The sequence below is a fragment of the Crocuta crocuta genome, unplaced genomic scaffold (assembly GCF_008692635.1).
Source record: "Crocuta crocuta isolate KB4526 unplaced genomic scaffold, BGI_CrCroc_1.0 scaffold112, whole genome shotgun sequence".
In the NCBI taxonomy this organism is placed as follows: domain Eukaryota; kingdom Metazoa; phylum Chordata; class Mammalia; order Carnivora; family Hyaenidae; genus Crocuta; species Crocuta crocuta.
In genome coordinates, this window is record NW_027528818.1 from 8,107,567 (window position 1) to 8,125,148 (window position 17,582).

Genomic DNA, 17,582 nt, shown 5'->3' on the forward strand with positions numbered 1-17,582 from the left:
TAATATGGAAATTTCCTGTACATGAGCATGTACCATGTCTCTATTAATTTAGTTGTTTTTTTTTAGTGTTATTAGTGTTTATAGTTTTACTCATATATACATATGTTATACATAGTTTGTTAGATTTATAACTCTTTCAATTTTTTTGAGTCCCAATGTAAATGGTATCATGTTTTTAATATTAAATTCTACTCATTCATCTACCTGTTCTACTGGTTCAAATACAACTACTTGCTGATATATAGGAAGGCAAATGGCTTGTATACTAACATCTACTTTCCAACCATTCTATAATCACTTATTAATTTCAGGAATTTATTTGCCACTTCTTTTGGCTTTTTTACACAGGTGACCATGTTATCTGCAAAGATAATTTTACATCTTCCTTTTTCTTCTATAAATCCTTTATTTCCTTTTCTTGTCTTTTTAAATTAAATTAGCTAGAACTTCCAAAACAATGTTGAAAGAAAGAATAGTGAAAGGAGACACCCGGGTATTGTTCATAGTATCCCTTTATTATCCTTTTAATGTCTTTAGGGTCTGTAGGGATTTCCTTTCTTTCATTTCTGATTTTAACAGTTTGTGTCCTCCCTTTTTCTCTTAGCCTGGCTGAAGGCTTATCAATTTATTTTTTTAAATAAATAGCTTTTGGTTTTGTTAATTTAACCTATTGATTTCCTAATTTAAATTCCATTAATTTCTGCTCTAATTCTTCTTATTTTTCTTCTACTTCATTTGGATTCACTTTGCTATTCTCTTTCTAATTTCTAAATATAAGAATTTAGATAATTTTAGATCTCTCTTCTTTTCTTATACATACAATGCTATTCCTTTCCCTATATACACTGCTATAACTGCATCACCCAAATTTTTGTTAAGGATTTCCTTCATCTTCATTTAGAAAAAAAAATTTTTAAGTTCTCTTGAGATTCTTTTCTTTGACCCATGTATTACAGGCATGCCGGAGAGATGTTGCAGGTTCAGTTCCAGACCACTGTAATAAAGCGAATATCACAACAAAGTGAGTCAGATGAAGTTTTCAGTTTCCTAGTGAATATAAAAGTTATGTTTATACCATATTGTAATCTACTAAGTGTGCAATAGCATTATGTCTAAGAAAAATGTACATACTTTAATTTAAAAATTTTTTTTTGCTGAAAAGTGCTAACCATATCTGAGCTTTCAGTGAGTCATACTCACTGATCACAGATCACCATAACAAATATGATAATAATGAAAAAGTTGGAAATCTTGTGAAAATTACCAAATTGGATAGAAAGTCATGAAGTAAGCAGATGTTGGAAAAATGGCACCCACAGACTCGCTTGGATGCAGGATTGTCACAGACGTTTAATTTGTAAAAAATGCATCACCTGTAAAATGCATTACAGTGATGCAAAATAAAATGAAGTATGTGTGTATTTAGAAGTGTGCTGTTTGGTCTTTTTTTCCCCCAAAATGTTTTATTTTTAAATAGATTCAAGGCAGAGATAAAAACAATCATCAACTTTTTTTTAATTAGGTGAAAAAACATGGTAAGATTTCAGGTCATTTTCAAAGAAAGTTCTCTCAAATCATAAATATCATGGTTTATAGATAGCTTTTAAAATGAATTCATCATAATGATTATAGCAGGTAGGATACATTTTTTTTGTTGTTTGGTCTTTATATATTGTGGTGAAAAGCCCACAATATGTGGAGACTGAACATATGTTATCTATTATTGATTTCTAGTTTAATTCCATTGTGATCTGAGAGTAGATATATTAGGATTTCCATTTTTTAAAATTTGTTAAGTGTGTTTTATAGGCAAAAATGTGGTCTGTATTGCTGAATGTGAAGCTTAAAAAGAATGTACATGCTGATGTTGTAGGATTTAGACAATAGATATCAATTACCCCACTGATTGATTAAGGGCATTGAGTTCAACTATGTCCTTCTAATATTCTTTCTGCTGGATGAGTCCATTTCTGAGACAGGGTTTTGAAGTCTACCAACTATGATCGTAGGTTCATCTTTTTTTTTTTTTTTTGTAGTTTTATTAGTTTTTGCCTCACACAGTTCGATGCTCTGTTGTTAGTCATATAACATAAAGAATTGTTATGTCTTCTTGGGGAATGGACCACTATGTCACGATGTAATGCTCTTCTTTTTCCCTAATAGATTTCCTTGCTTTCAATTCTGTTGTCTGAAATTAATATAGCTATTTCTGTTGTCTTTTGATATGTATTAGCATAGGACATTTTCTCCATCCACTTACTTTTAATCTGTATGTTTTTTTATATTTAAAATATTTTTCTTGTTGACTTTATGTAATTGAGTCTTGCTTTTGACTCACTCTGAGGATCTCTACCATTTAAATAGCACATTTAGACCATTGGTTTTCTGTGATTATTGATATATTTGGGCTCATATTTGCCATATTTGTTATTGTTTTATATTTTATGCTCTTATACTTTGTTCCTATTTTAATCTTCCACTGTTTCTCTGTCTTTTGTGGTTTTAAATGAGCATTTTATATGATTCATTTTTTTCTTTTTCTTAGAATACAGCATATATTTTTTTGTGAGTTTGCCCAGGTTTTGCAATAGATATTTACAACTAATTTAAGGCCACTTTTAAAAGACAATATACCACTTCATCAGTACTGTGAGTAATTTACTATAAAATAAACTTAATTCCTTCTTCTCATTCATCGTATCATTGTTGACATTCTTTTCACTTATAAATAAGCATAAGAAACATATAGGATATATATATATATATATATACACACACACACACACATATATATAAGCATATATAATTGAATGCAAGGTTGGTGTTACTATTCTGAAAAATGTACCTGTTAGATAAATTAAGAATAAGAAAAAAACGGTTGTTATTTTATCCTCACTTATTTCTCTTTTGATGCCATTTTTTTATGTAGATCTGAGGTTCTGACCTATATTATTTTTTCTGTCTCTAAAAAACTTTTAGAGGCAATACTACAGTTTATTGGTTTAGATTCTGAATTATATTTCCACAATTAAGTTAATTAGGCACACTAATTTGTATTTTTTAGAAAACAGTTATCTTTAGGTTACAAATAGGGATGAGTATAATTTGCAAATGTGACAAAGATGATTCCAAACCTCAGTTAACCTCTCCTCAAAACTGCAACCTCTCGTTTAGTTTTTAGTGAAAATAAAAACCAAAAACAATTGTTTAAACCTATCACTGTGTGAGATTCTGGTGTAATCGCTGAAAGAGCAGTAAACCGTGATTACTGGAAAGCTCAGAATACTAGTAAGCCTTAACTTCAAAGTATTGAACAGAGGCCCATACATTTTGTTTTCCTAAGTGGAGCTAGACATCATAGGTGGCACTTAGTAATGCATGGAAATGGCGCTGTCTACTGTGAGTGTGACATAGAAACTCTAGGTCACCTCTTCCTGATCTATTATTTTGTATAAGCTTCTACCATCACAGCATGGTCCTGTTCTCCAGCTATACAGGCAGTCACTAAGCCACACAGGCCTTCTGTAATCTGGTGGCAGGGCCATGACCAACCTGTAACCAGTGGCTCCAAATACTTATCCCAGGGACAGCCATCCACTCCAGGTGTTAAACTTCTCTAAAGGAGGCAATCAAAACTTGGTTTTTCTAACCACATATTTTTGTGCAAACCAGCTGGAATCCTTGGCTTTCAAATCAGCCAAAATCTGACCTGAGAAAGCTTCCTGAAATTCAAAAGCATAAGTGTCATTTATTGTTAATCCTGCCGTTTTTAGAACTTCTGGCATAGCATATGTTGTCTAAGTAAAAGCTGATCTTTTAGATCCTGAGACCACTTATACAAAATCCCTCAAAACTGCCCTCTGTGTATAACCCATTGCCAGACCTTTTCCCTCAGCCATGATCAGCAGCGCTGATTCACCATAGGTCCGGAAGAAAGAATCTGCAGCTGTCGCAGTGCCGCAGGGCTTGATGAATGCAGGTTTTTGTTTGGCCATCTGCTTCAGGGAGAAAGAACGAATGCAATTATCTTTGGTAACTGTATCTTTTCCTGGTACTCTGAAGGATACAACATGGGAAAGGGGTCCTTCATCCTGTGTCCTTATGGTCAGGCTGTGGGAACAAAGTACATACTCATTCTATATCAGTCAAAAAAAGTGAAGACAATGGCCAGTTGGCCTGCAGAGTGGTCCATGGTCTCACTGGTGAAGAAAGCCACCAGAGGGAGCTCTCAGGCTTTGGTTAACAAGTCTCCCCAGAGAGCAGGGCTTGTTAAGAAAAGACTGCCTGAAGTATTTACAATAAGACCTTCCCTTCCCTGCTTCTGCCAGAAAACCAAGGGGATTTTTCTCTGGCATTTACTGTGAGAACCTGGTAGAGTTCCTTGAAGTAAATCTTAAGAGAATCGTGGAGGCTTTTCCAATGACTGGGTTACACGGGAGCTTTTAAGACTCAGACTGGTCCACACTGAGTCTCCACTAATTCTTCAATTATAGTTCAGGCTTCCCACCTCTCCCTTCCCACTCGGGTTCTCCTAGGGGTTTCATCTTGGCATGTCTGGTCAGGTTATCTGGGACTCCTTTTGTTCTGTCTTTCCAACAAATGGGGGGAGCAGTTTATCCTGTGTCCTCCCATCTTTTAGGGATCTAAGAAAAGTTGTTGATTTTTCAGTCTGTTTAGCTTTTACTTATTAAGACAGCATGACAACTTTTAAGATCCTTATTTGCAGTACCAGAAACTGGACCTAAATATGTCATTTTAACATATAATCTCTTGGCTGTGATTTAATGCCTATACTGTATAACAAGATCTACATCCCTCTCTTGCTAGAGATATTGTGGCCCTGCACCAATATTTCCTAAGCAGGAGTCTGAAGTCATTCTGGACACTCAGTCCTCCTATTTCCTGTCTCACAAGAGAACAGAAAGCACTAGAAGAAATTGGTTTTTAGGGATCTTCTTTCTTAGCATCCAGTTGTGAAACAATGGAGTTTACTCTTTTTTCCATTTTTTGTTTTTCGTTTATTTACTTATTTTTGAGGGAGTGTGCAGAGACAGTGAGAGAGAGAATCCCAAATACAGTTCAAGCTGTCAGTACAGAAACCTATGTCGTCTTGATCTCATTAACTGTGAAATCATGACCTGAGCAGAAATCAAGGGTCGACTGAACCACCCAGGCACCTCTATTGTCTATCTAGAAACTGAGTATATAAATATCTCTTATTCCCAGAAGCTTACTGGTAAATAGCTTAATACTCTGTGTGTGTGTGTGTGTGTGTGTGTGTGTGTGTGTGTGTCTGCATGTGTGGGGTGTGAAATGGAGAGGGTCACAGAACAGAAGGTTAAGTTATTCTTATATTATCAATCCTTTTTTAAAATATTTTTTTCTTAATGTTTATTTTTGAGGAGAGAAAGAGAGAGAAAGAGAGAGGGAGGGAGAGAGAGAGATTGAGAGAAAATGAGCGAGCTGTGGAGAAGCAGAAAGAGAGGGAGATACAGAATCCAAAACAGGCTGCAGGCTCTGAGCTGTCAGCACAGAGCCCGATGCAGGACTTGAACTCACAAACTGTGAGTTAAGTCAGACACTTAACCAACTGAGCCACCCAGGCACCCGTTGTATTGTCAATCCTTACACTTGATTTCCAGCTCTCAACCCTTTGCTACTCCTAAAATTACAGATCAGATTGATAATTATTTTCATGACTTCTTTATCTCTCCTAATAGCTTAGAAATAGACTATTAAAATGTTGAAAGTTTGAATTGCTTCATATTGGGGGCAAGACAAACGAGAAAAGAGATAAATCCTGAGCATTTTTGTGAGGTCAGACCTAATGTTTCTTTGATTTTACAAAGGTTAAAACCTATAGTCTCCAAGTAATCATGCCTCAGAATGCTGTCACCAGACCTCTATCCTGGTCTACTATTCAGTCGTCCCCAAATGTACTGGTTAGTATCAGGTACCAAATACTGAAGAAAGGTTTTTTTCATTAAAGAATGGGTGACTAGTTTAGTCTGTCTACTTAGAAAAATGTCATGTTGGTGGTGAATAGATATAATGTCACTATTTATTATTAGAACATTCATTCATTTAATTTTGATGCTGTAGAATATATTCCCTGTTTGTTTTATGAAGGTTTATTTTTTAACCCAATTTTATTTGCACATTTTGTCTCTTCCTCTCTTAGAGAAATTAAACATTAGTGTTTCTGCCTTACCGAATTGTAAAAAATAGTGCTTGCCAGTAACTCTGCACACTCGCACCAGTGCCCTATATCTATTATTTTACTGGACTTCAGGGACCATTTTATGCATTTACCACCCTGTACTGTTATTCAGCAAAATGCGATGACAACATTTGTATAGCATACAGAGACCTAAGGAACCCTATATTGTGTTTTTCATCCTTATTGATTTTGGGTGTATAACTGCTCTCTAATGGATAAAAAGCAAGAAAGTAATTTTGTTTAACCAAAGAGCTCTCACTGAAAGTGATCGCTGTATTTCCTTATAGGAGAAGAAAGGAGGTCCAAGGGATATTTCCAGTGTTACCTATTCACTTATTCCCCTACCAAATAAGCTTGTAAAACTCAAGGAACTGGTTCTTCCTACTCCCAGTGCACACATTTTCTTTAAACACACATCAATAGGTCACTCACCCAGAAAAAAACAATATGAATGTAAGTATACAAATATGCAGATATGTGATCTTTGTTTATATGCATATGCTCATGTTTTACAAAAAAGAAATGCTGCATATTTAAGTTTATACATTATAATTTCACATACTCACATTTTCATATTTTTCATTAAAATGCCTGCTACAATAGTTTTACCCTGAAGTTGTATTAAAATTTAGTAAGCTAATCTATTGTTGAACATATATGCTATTTGTAAATTATCATAATCACAGCATGATTCAGTGAATGTTCTTTCATAAGAATAAAGTTATAGAATAACTTCTTAAGAATAAAGTTATAGATGGGGCTCCTGGTGACTCAGTTGGTTGAGCATTCGGGCTTGCTTCAGGTCATGATCTCCCTCATGGATTCAAGCCCCGCATCGGGCTCTGTGCTGACAGCTAGCTCAGAGCCTGGAACCTGCTTCAGATTCTGTCTCTCTCTCTCTCTCTCTCTGCCCCACCTCTGCTCATGCTCTGTCTCTCTCTCAAAATAAATAAACATTAAAAATTGTAAAAAAAGAAGAAAGTTATGGAATAGATTTCTGCAAATGAGTCATTTTATATTTTTCAGCACAGTCACCAGTCTTGGTATTAATATATTAAATTATAAATTATAAATAATTATCTTTTCAGGGAGGAAATATAACATCAATTATTTTTTCAATCACTTTTACTAAATGCAAAGTTTGGTATGGCTAAGTGTTATATATATTTATTCATTTAAATTTTGTATACTCATTACCTTTCTCCAGTTTCAACTGGAATATACATTGCTTTATAGAACTTTAAAATTCTTTTCATATTCTGCCAGCTATGGATCAAATAGTCCCCTTCATATTCATTTCGCTTTTTATGTTTCTGTTAAAATTTATTTCACACTGAAAACTTCACATATTGATTTCTATAAACTATTTGTTGACAGTACATTTTTGTTTATATCCAATTTTGAAAGCTCCTTTCTGTCCCAAGACCAGGTACATGCATATTTTAACTTATATTCTCTGTTGTTTAATTTAATATTTCTTTAATTTTTAATTTTTGTTCCTTTAAAATATTTGATATGTACACTGGTATATGATGTAAGGTGGAACTTTTTTTGAAAGCTTATTTTTTCTATTGTTTTTCTATCTAATAATTTAAAGGCCTGTTGACTAATTTATATTTATTAATATATAGTTACTTTTTCTACCAAATTAATGTTTTCAAATTGTACAATTTCATTGGATTTTTAATGGCCTATCATTAAATATTTACATTAACTTAATAATTACTATCTCTAAGTGTCTGTTTTTTTATTGTCACACCTTTTATATCTCAATAAAATTTATATGAGTAAAAGAATTGTCCAGCTATTTTGTTTTTCAAAGTTATCAGTATTTTTACATACAGAATAGAATCTGTAATCTCCATTTATTTTAATACACTTTATTATTTTCCACTTATTTTGATACAGAATCTTATTTTTTTTGTAATTATTGCCATTAATTATATAGTCATTTTGAAATTATTATCCATCTATATTCTCCTGCAATAAACAAGACTTAATCACATTTAAATATATATGATATGGATTTACTTTTTTATTGAGAGTTCTTCTTTAATATTGATAAATTGGTTTAGGCTGTAGTAATCATATTATGATAATGTTTTCGAGGTTTGGTAGCAATATTAACATAATATGACAGGCTGTTCATTTTTTCTAAGTTGTGCTTATGAAAATGCTTCTAATTCTACTTCTAAAATGTAGTCAAACGTTTCTTCAAATGTTGAACTAATATGTTTTAAAAACTGGCTGATTGATGCACTTGGGTGGCTCAGTCCGTTAAGCATCCGTCTTCGGCTCACATCATGACCTCATGATTTGTGAGTTCAAGCCCCGCATCAGGCTCTGTGCTGACAGCTTAGAGACTGGAGACTCTTTCAGATTCTGTGTCTCCCTCTCTCCTGCCCCTCCCATGCTCATGCTCTGTTTCTCAATAATAAATAAACACTAAAAATTAAATAAATAAATACATCTCAAAAAAAATAAACAAAAACTGGCTGATCATCATCACCTTTAATTACAGTAATATTTCTTAAAACCTCTTCTCATTTTATTTTTTTTATTCTATTTATTTTTGGAATTCTCCTTGAGACAATATAAATTTTTGACTTTTTTCTTTTTATAAAACAATCTACTCTTTGCAGCATCTCTTAGTATAGAATTACACAAAAAAACTTACTCAAAATTGAAAATACTGATGGCTCTGCACAGTGCCTATCAAGCCCATTTGGGGTCTAGAAGCAACATATCCACATCTAGTAATATGCTTCCACCCATATAGCAGTTGATAAGGAAGACAGCCAGCTCTGAGTAGAGCCTGGAGCAGGAAAGTATTGTTTTTATTATAATGCTACCTAGAGATTTGTATATTTTATGGGCCACTTCAAATAGAACTTGATTTTTTTAAATTTTTAAAATGTTTTTATTTATTTCTGAGAGAGAGAGACACAGCGTGAGCAGGAGAGGGTCAGAGAGAGAGGGAGACACAGAATCTGAAGCAGGCTCCAGACTCTGAGCTGGCAGTCAGCACAGAGCCCGACGTGGGGCTCGAACCCACGAACCATGAGATCATGACCTGAGCCTAAGTCCGACGCTCAACCGACTGAGCCACCCAGGCGCCTCCTAACTTGATTTCTTAAAATGAATTCCATAGCTCATCTCTTCACTCTTTTCTTAAAAATTAATTTTACTCTCATTTGTATTACTTCCCTGTGTTCTGTCATTAAATTAATTAATTAGTTTTATAGAGTACTGAATCTAATACTCAGCTTTCTAATGTTTTATATAGTAGTAGAATATTGATTTTAATGTTTTTCTGCTTACAAGGTATGTTAAATGCAATGTTTTCAAATGGAGTGTTCATACTGATATTTTCAAAATAGCCCTTATCTTTGACCTGAATATTGCAAGAAAATGTTTTTTGTGCTTTTATTAATTTAAATATTCAAAGAAAATTCTAAGTTGATATATAAGTTCTTAATTGTTCATAAATTTATCTTTTGTTTTTAAATGTTTATTTATTTTTGAAAGAGAGGGAGACAGAGCATGAGTGGGAGAGGGACAGAGAGAGAGGGAGACTCAGAATCTGAAGCAGGCTCCATGCTTTGATCTGTCAGCACAGAGCGTGATGTGGGGCTCAAGATAGTGAACCATGAGATCATGACCTTGGTGGAAGTTGGATGCTTACTTGACTGATGCCCCAAATGTGATCATAAATTTAATTAGGAACTTTTTAATTTTAATGTAAATAAGCTGACTTTACAATGCTTGGTCTTCCAAAGGCAACTTCTTCAAAGATGCTGTGTTCAGATTCTCTAAAAAGTAGACAGAAACCTAGGTTTGGGTCTAGAAGATTTATTGGAGGGAAAGACCTTTATTTAATTATTTGTTTATGTATTTGTTTGTTTGTTTGTTTTAAGATTTTATTTTTAAGTAATTTCTGCACTCAAGTTGGGGCTTATACTTACAACCCCAGATCAAGAGTTGTATGCTCTACCAACTGATCCAGCCAGGCACCGAGAAGAGAAATGCTTTTATATATTAGAGAAGACCAAGTTAGTGACACTGGAGAGAGCCATCAGTCTATGATGCAGGTCTGACATAGTAAAGGAAAGTGAAGTAAGAAAAAGTGAGAAAGAAGAAGCTCGGATTGTAACATAGTTTTAAGAACATTTGGGCAACATTCAGGCGTCCTCAAGCCACAGTCATCCACTGGAAGAATTCTACGTCTTGCCTGAAGGGCCTGAATTGGTCCCATTACCAGGCTCAGTCAACATTCCCTGGAAGTAGGCTAAGGGAAGTGTGGCCTCACTGAGTATATGATTACAACTTCCAAAAAGTGGCTGCTGGGACCTTTTCATGGCCACCATAGTCCATCATGCCTTTTGTTGCACAAATCTACTTTTTTATGTAGATTTACACAATGATTCCTTCGTTGATTTCCTTGGTTTCCTTGGTTTTCCTTTCTGAAAGAAACTTAGAAGAAGGAGGCTACCCAAACAGGCTATATAGGCTTTTTTGCTACATTTAATTTCTGGGTTGCAACTGGAATATATTCTCTCCCTCCTACACTACTTACCCAGAATCCTTCACCTCCTTTGTCATGAACTTGTATTTTGGTAACTTGCTTGGTGCCATAACTCAAATATTCATTTGTGATGTGTCTGAGCTCTTGGTAATCAAGGCTTTTTTTTTTTTTTTTTCAAATGACAGTTGTTGTCTCTGTCCATTTATAGTTACAATGGACAATGAGTACAGGAAGTACTAGAATGGATCACCCGGGTGCCATGTATGTTCCTTCCTGATGTCGTTGTGTTAAGACTGCCATGATGGTGATTTTTCTTCTCATCTATTGCTCCATGGACACAAGGGGCCCAAAGAGATCTTTGCAATATTCCATTGTAAGACTGTGCCCTTTTTAGAAATCAAGACCTCCAATCCTTCAAGGCCCACAGTTGTAGGAACAGAAAACACAAAATGCCTCAACAAGTAATTAGGAATGATGGTAAGTAGGGCCTTCTCTGTTTCTACCACTTGTTTTCTCAAACTATACATCATTTTTTAAAGATAAAAACACAATATAAATGTCTTTAACATTATATTGCATTCTAAGGGATGGCAACCTATTCTTGAGAATGATCATTTTAAGATGAATGTCAATTGTGCCTTTAGAAGGCTCTTCTTGGGGCACCTGGGTGGCTCAGTGAGTTAAGCATCTGACTTTTAATTTCAGCTCAGCTCATGATCCCAGGGTTGTGCAGTGATGCCCCACATGTCTGGCTCTGCACGGTCGGGAGCCTGGCTGGGATTCTTTCTCTCTGCCTCTCCCCACTTATGTGCTCTCTAACTCTCTCTCAAATTAATTTTTAAAAAGGCTCTTTGTATATTAAGCTTGCTGCTTCTGGCTGGCACAATATATAGTATGTAAATTTCACATATGAATGTCTCTGGAACTCTGTGTCTCTCTCAGTTCCTCAGTCTTTTGATCTGAAGTGTGTGGTTTTACTACAGGAGTTTAGAGCCCTCATACCTAGCATAAAACTGTTAATGTACCTTAATAGGCATCAATTCAATGTCGAGTAACCAGCAATTTCCATTGTCCTTGTAGTCACAGTACTCCCTGTATCTTTCAAAATGCCTGAAATATCACACCTGAAGGGTCATTTCTCTATTTTGAGATGTTTTCTCAGGTCACCCTGGGTTATGCTAGTTGATTTTTACTAATTTGGCAACCACCTTTTACTAGGGACACTCAGTGGCTATACACTCTCAGAATGGCATCTTCTTGCCTGCCCAGTTACAGTAAGTGAGCCAGTCCAAAGTCCCTATCCTATTGTCTGTTTCCTTAGATAATGCTTGGATTCTCTGAGAAACAAGAAATTGAAATTACATCTGCAAGAGATGTCTATATGGAAACTGTGAAGGGCAATTACAAGGAAACCAATGGAGATAGGGAGAGCCTTCAGATACCATTTAGGCTTCCTATCGGTGAAGGAGAGAGGGAGGAGAGGGTGCTGGTTATGAAGATTTGCAGACCTCCCCCACCCCAAGGCTGAGGGGGAGTCCTTGAACCAATATCTGTAGTTGGAGGAGTCTCATGTCACACAGGAATAGAACTGCATTAGGGCCACAGGTGTGTCAATTCATTGGTAGGGAGAAGCCTTTGGAAATGGTGACCATAGTGTAAAAAGTAGTGACAGAAAGGCAGCAGTTGAGGACGTCAATCAGTTCTGCTTTCTGTGCCAGTAGATATGAAAAGCATATTTTCATGGCTTCCGTATATACTGCCTCACATTCAATGAAAATTTATTTAAATTAAAGTGTCCCTCATTCTTTCACAGTCTTTAATTCTCTGCAATTAAAGATAGTTTGGGGAGGTCCTGCTAGCTTTTCTCTACATATTTTCTGCTTTCTTTTTGTTCATTTGTTTCAAGTTTTTATTTAAATTTGAGTTAGTTAACATACAGTATAATATTGGTTTCAGGAGTAGCATTTTCTCCTTTTCTACTTTCTTTTGAAACAGGTTTGAGATTCTTCTTTATGATCTCTTGACATCTTGACTTAACAGGACAAACTTCTTAGCTTCCTAGGAGCTTGGAGTAGGAAGGGCTGGTCATTTCTGATTTTTACATTTATATGAATATAGGGTTTTTCTCTTTTCTTTTCTTTTCCTTTTTCTTTTTTTCCTTTACCTTTCCTTTCCATTCCTTTCCTTTTTTTTAAAATAAATCATTTAGTTCTGGCTTTGGACAAGTTAGAGGGCATGCTCATATTTTCATCTTCCTCAGAAGTCACCCTGATTCCTATTGAATCAACCAGCTTATTCAGTTTCTGTGTCTAACTGGATGATGGATCTTGTCCTTGTCCACATCCTTCTAAAGGCAAGTGAATGAGGTCTTTGAACTGAGAAATTGATTTATTTTAGGTAAAGTATCCATTTGGCGATATGTAAAATGGTTGAATAGATAAATGAACAAATGCAATCTGAATGAACCTTATTTTGCAAAAAGATATCATAAGAGTACAGATTCGACTAAATCCAGTAAAACCATCCTTCCATGTTTTTCACAATTAAGTGTTTCTGAAAGATTATTTGTGCTTATATGGATTAATTAATTAACTTTTGAGTTATCTTTTTAGAAAGTTATTATGATCAAATTAAATTCTTGGAGTATTAATTCATCTTTTAAGAAACACATTGTACCTCCCTGCATTAAAAAGACCCCAAAAAAGGACACAGACTAGTCATTTTATCCTGAAGCCAAGGGAACTGAAATAATAACAAAAAGTATGAATTTTTTAAAATGGTCATGCATATTCTTATAATGATATTTAGCTTAAAGAATATTAACATATAGTCACTGGCAAATATTTTTAAGTGAAACCAAGAAATTTTATTAAAAATTGATCTATAAATTAGTGTTTCCCCATATTTATAATCCACTGTGGTTTTAACGGTTGCTGTTATTTTTTTAATTAAGTAAAGTGAGAAATTAGAGAAGAGATAAAACAAAACCAAAAATTAAAAATAATCAGATCATCATAAAATTTGAATGCATATTTTAAAAAATTTTATCATTTCCTCCAGTATTTCCTCCAGTAATTTAGAGTTGTTTTAACCATAGCTAATTTAACAGCAGTTTTAGATTAATTTCCTTTCACTGAGCCTTTCCAAAACACTAGACATAGTTTTCAGGTAAATAAACACCCACACACATACACATGCACACACGTGCCAACACACACATGGTTTCTTTGGCACAAAGATATCAGCAAATTATGTAACACTTAATTAAATCACCTCATACCTTGCACAATTTTAACTTGCATGAGTCAGTTGAGAATAACCTCAATGGACTCTTGGTAGGCACTCAACTCATGGTTACAAGTGCCAAGATTTCTTCATAGGTAACCTAATAGTCATCAATGTTCCAAAGACATGCTTATTAGTAAATATATTACAGAGAGGATGAAAGATACAAGGTGGAATCCAGCAAGTTGCTTAATTAGAAAGTAATTAGGGGAACTTTCACTGTGCATGCAATTTCTGTATTTCCTGGGTTTTATTTTTGTGATTTATTTATAAATAATATGACAATGTGCTACATCAACATACTCTGCAAAGAAAATGTATCACAGTATCTAGAAACACTTAAATAAGTTATTTAATTTCCGTATGCTTGATAGTGAAATTATGTAACCATTAAATACAGTTCAGCTAGAACTGTACTAAATGGGTTATATAATTATTCTTAATGACAAAAGAATGAAGAAACTTGGATGAAAGTAAGCAATATTTTCAGAAATTTTTCATTTATGTTTAGTAACTGATTTAGAAATGTAAAGTATTTCATAATTTATGATAATAATCATGTGTTTACAAGATAAATTAAAAAGTCAACATAAGGGGCTCCTGGGGTGGCTCAGTTAAGCATCTGACTCTTGATTTTGGTAATGGTCTCACAGATCACGAGCCCTGCATCAGGGCCCTGAATCTCTGCTTGAGACTCTCTCTCTCCTTCTCTCTCTGTCTGTAAATAAATAAATGAATAAATAAACACATTAAATATATAAATAAATATTAAAACATAAAATAAAACATAACTTTCTCTTTAAAAAGTCAACATAAAACATTACAGTTAGAGAATATAGTTGGTCTTTGAACAGCATGGGTTTGAATTTGCACTGTCCACCTATACATGGATATTTTTCAATCAGTACAATACAGTCCTGTAAATGTATTTTCTCTGTTATGATTTTCTTAATAATGTTTCCTTTACTATAGATTACTTTATTGTAAGAATACTGAATACATTTAATAAACAAAATATTTATTAACTGTATTTTCCAAGGGTCAACTGCACTTGAATTTTGCATATGCTAGTTAAATTAGTACCATTTGTCACTTATATCTTCCTATGTTTACTTTTAGCTCCTTCTGTGGTCAAATAGGTCTATTATCAAAGTTCCAGTTCAGATCTCTATATATTAACAGCTTCTTAATAATCTGAATAACTAGTAAGTAGAGTGTTTTACTGAATGGGCATACTTTGGGTTCCTTTCTGAATAATCTGACTTACATAATCTAATTCTTGATTTCAAGGTGTTTTGTTTGTTTTTTGTTTTTTTTTCCCAAGGAGATTTTACCCTATGGACTTCCTGCAGTCACTTGAATAAATGAGTTTATTTTTTTAAGCAGAGAAAAACAAGTTTCCTTTTTGCTTTTATGAAATAAACACTCACTAATTCCTAAAGAACCATTTCATTCACATTTGAACTTTAAATTGTTTCTAAATGCCATTTGTATTCATTAAATGTATCCATATAAGTACTTCAGTTTCCATAAGTATCCATGATTATAATTCTGCTTAGTACTCTTATGTGAAACAATATACATATATTAATCATTAAAACTTTAAATTCAAGCTTTTTATGGGTTTATATATTCAGAAAAATAATTTTTACAAATTTGCTAATGCTTCAGTGTTTATGGACAATATGACCTGAAAATGAACAGGAAAATAGTAAATTAACTTTATTATTCACTCTTATCACAACTTTGTTGCCTTTATAGCCACTATTTTAGCCCTAAAATGATGATGCTCAATATACTGGGTATAAGCAAGACTATTAAAATTATTCCATGTGATACCAGGGTGCCCTTTTCTGGATCTGGGCTACCGATTCTGCCAAGAGTTTTACAACGCTGCTTCAATTTCATTACTATGCCATGGTAGATGCTTAACCTGTGCCCCCTCACTTTCTTCTTGCACTAAGTTCCTTGTGGACTAACAAGCTATCAATGGTGGGGGTAGAAAGCTGTTTTCATCTTATGAAATTATTTCTGAACTAGCTTTCCAAAAACCCTAAAAGCACTCTTCCTTTTTAAAGGAATATTAGTTTCTTTTTTTCCTTCTTCCCTTTTTCTCTCCCTTTTTTCTTTCCCTCCTGTTTCTTTTTTCCTTTGCTTTCCTTTCATTTTTCTTTACTTTTTTTCTTTCCTTCCTTTCCCTTCCTTCCTTCTTTCTTTCTTTCTTTCTTTCTTTCTTTCTTTCTTTCTTTCTTTCTTTCTTTCTTTCTCTTTCTTTCTTTCTACTATTAATATCTCACCAAAATCTCTTTTCTGAAAGGTATAGAAATGTAACACCTGCAACTCACATATAGGAGGTAGTAAAAATTTAACATTTAAAAACAATGGCTCTGGATATGGTGTTTTATGACTTTGAAGTACTACATGCTACTGAGTTCAGGATGCTTTTACATGGAAAGTCAAAAAACCACGTAGAGAAATTATTCATGATTGTCTCCTCTGTAAAAGACATTCATAATATGCTTTCTTAGCAGAATATGTTCTGAGCGAAATAAATTATATTGTTTACAATGCAACAGGTTAGTCATTCACTCAGATATGAAAATTAGATTATCCAGACTTTCCCAAGTTGAAGTACAAACATTCTATTAAGAGAATAAATGGCTACATAGTACACTAAATGTGGGATAAAAGTCTTCACTTATAGCTGAAGCAAAGGGTAAGTGATCAACTAATGCCCAAAATACATGTTTTCTCTTTATAAATTTTTTTGTTTTTGCTTTTGAGATAGAAAGAGTGGGAACAGGGCATGGGCAGAGAAAGAGAGTGAATCCCAAATGGGATCTCTGCTGTCAGTGAGGAGCCCAACTCAGGGCTCATTCTTACAAACCATGAGATCATGACCTGGGCCAAAAGCAAGAGTCAGACATTTAATAGCCAGACCCACCCAGGCATCCCGCAAATACGTGTTTTCATATTGTTATCCCTCAGTACACCCTAATGGTCAACATTGTGAATCCACTGTCTATAGCATGTTTCAGAAACTACCATTTTACCTTATCCTGGTCATTACTCCCTCCAATCTGAGTGAACTGTAGGGACCAAGGAGACTATAGGCTTACCTGGAACTGTGGTCCCCCCTCCTTCACTGTAGAACTTAGACCTGGAACCATCCTTTACCTCCACAGTCCTTGTCCACAAGGCTAAACAAAGGCAACTTTACTGATAGATAATGTGCTCTCCACTAGGCCCTAATATTGATTCTGAGCTTTTCCTATTGACTAAGAGGTTGTGGATGGAACTTGGACTTAAGGAGGAACATATTCCTTTTAGTGAGGGAAGAGGGAAGAGAATGGCATGCACTGGGTGCCTCCATTTGTACTCGTGAATTCCTTTACTAATTTTGTGACTTCTCGAAGGACAGAAAACAAAACAAAAAACAAACAAACAAAAGAAAACACCTAAGGCCTAGGACTTTTTAATTTTTAGAAGTAGGCTCTCTACAACTTGAACTAGCAAACTTATCATTACTGGGCAAGATCTGTCCTGTAGACT

General features: G+C 34.4%; 1 non-coding gene and 1 pseudogene across 1 annotated transcript; both read right to left on the reverse strand.

Annotated features, from left to right (window-relative positions):
- Window positions 1–3,442: 3,442 nt before the first annotated feature.
- LOC144224830 (trifunctional enzyme subunit beta, mitochondrial-like) overlaps window positions 3,443–17,582 on the reverse strand; it is a 35,545-nt pseudogene continuing 21,405 nt past the window's right edge.
- On the reverse strand, window positions 9,251–9,335 carry TRNAL-UAG (transfer RNA leucine (anticodon UAG)). Its single transcript has one exon. It is a non-coding gene; the product is annotated as a tRNA-Leu (tRNA).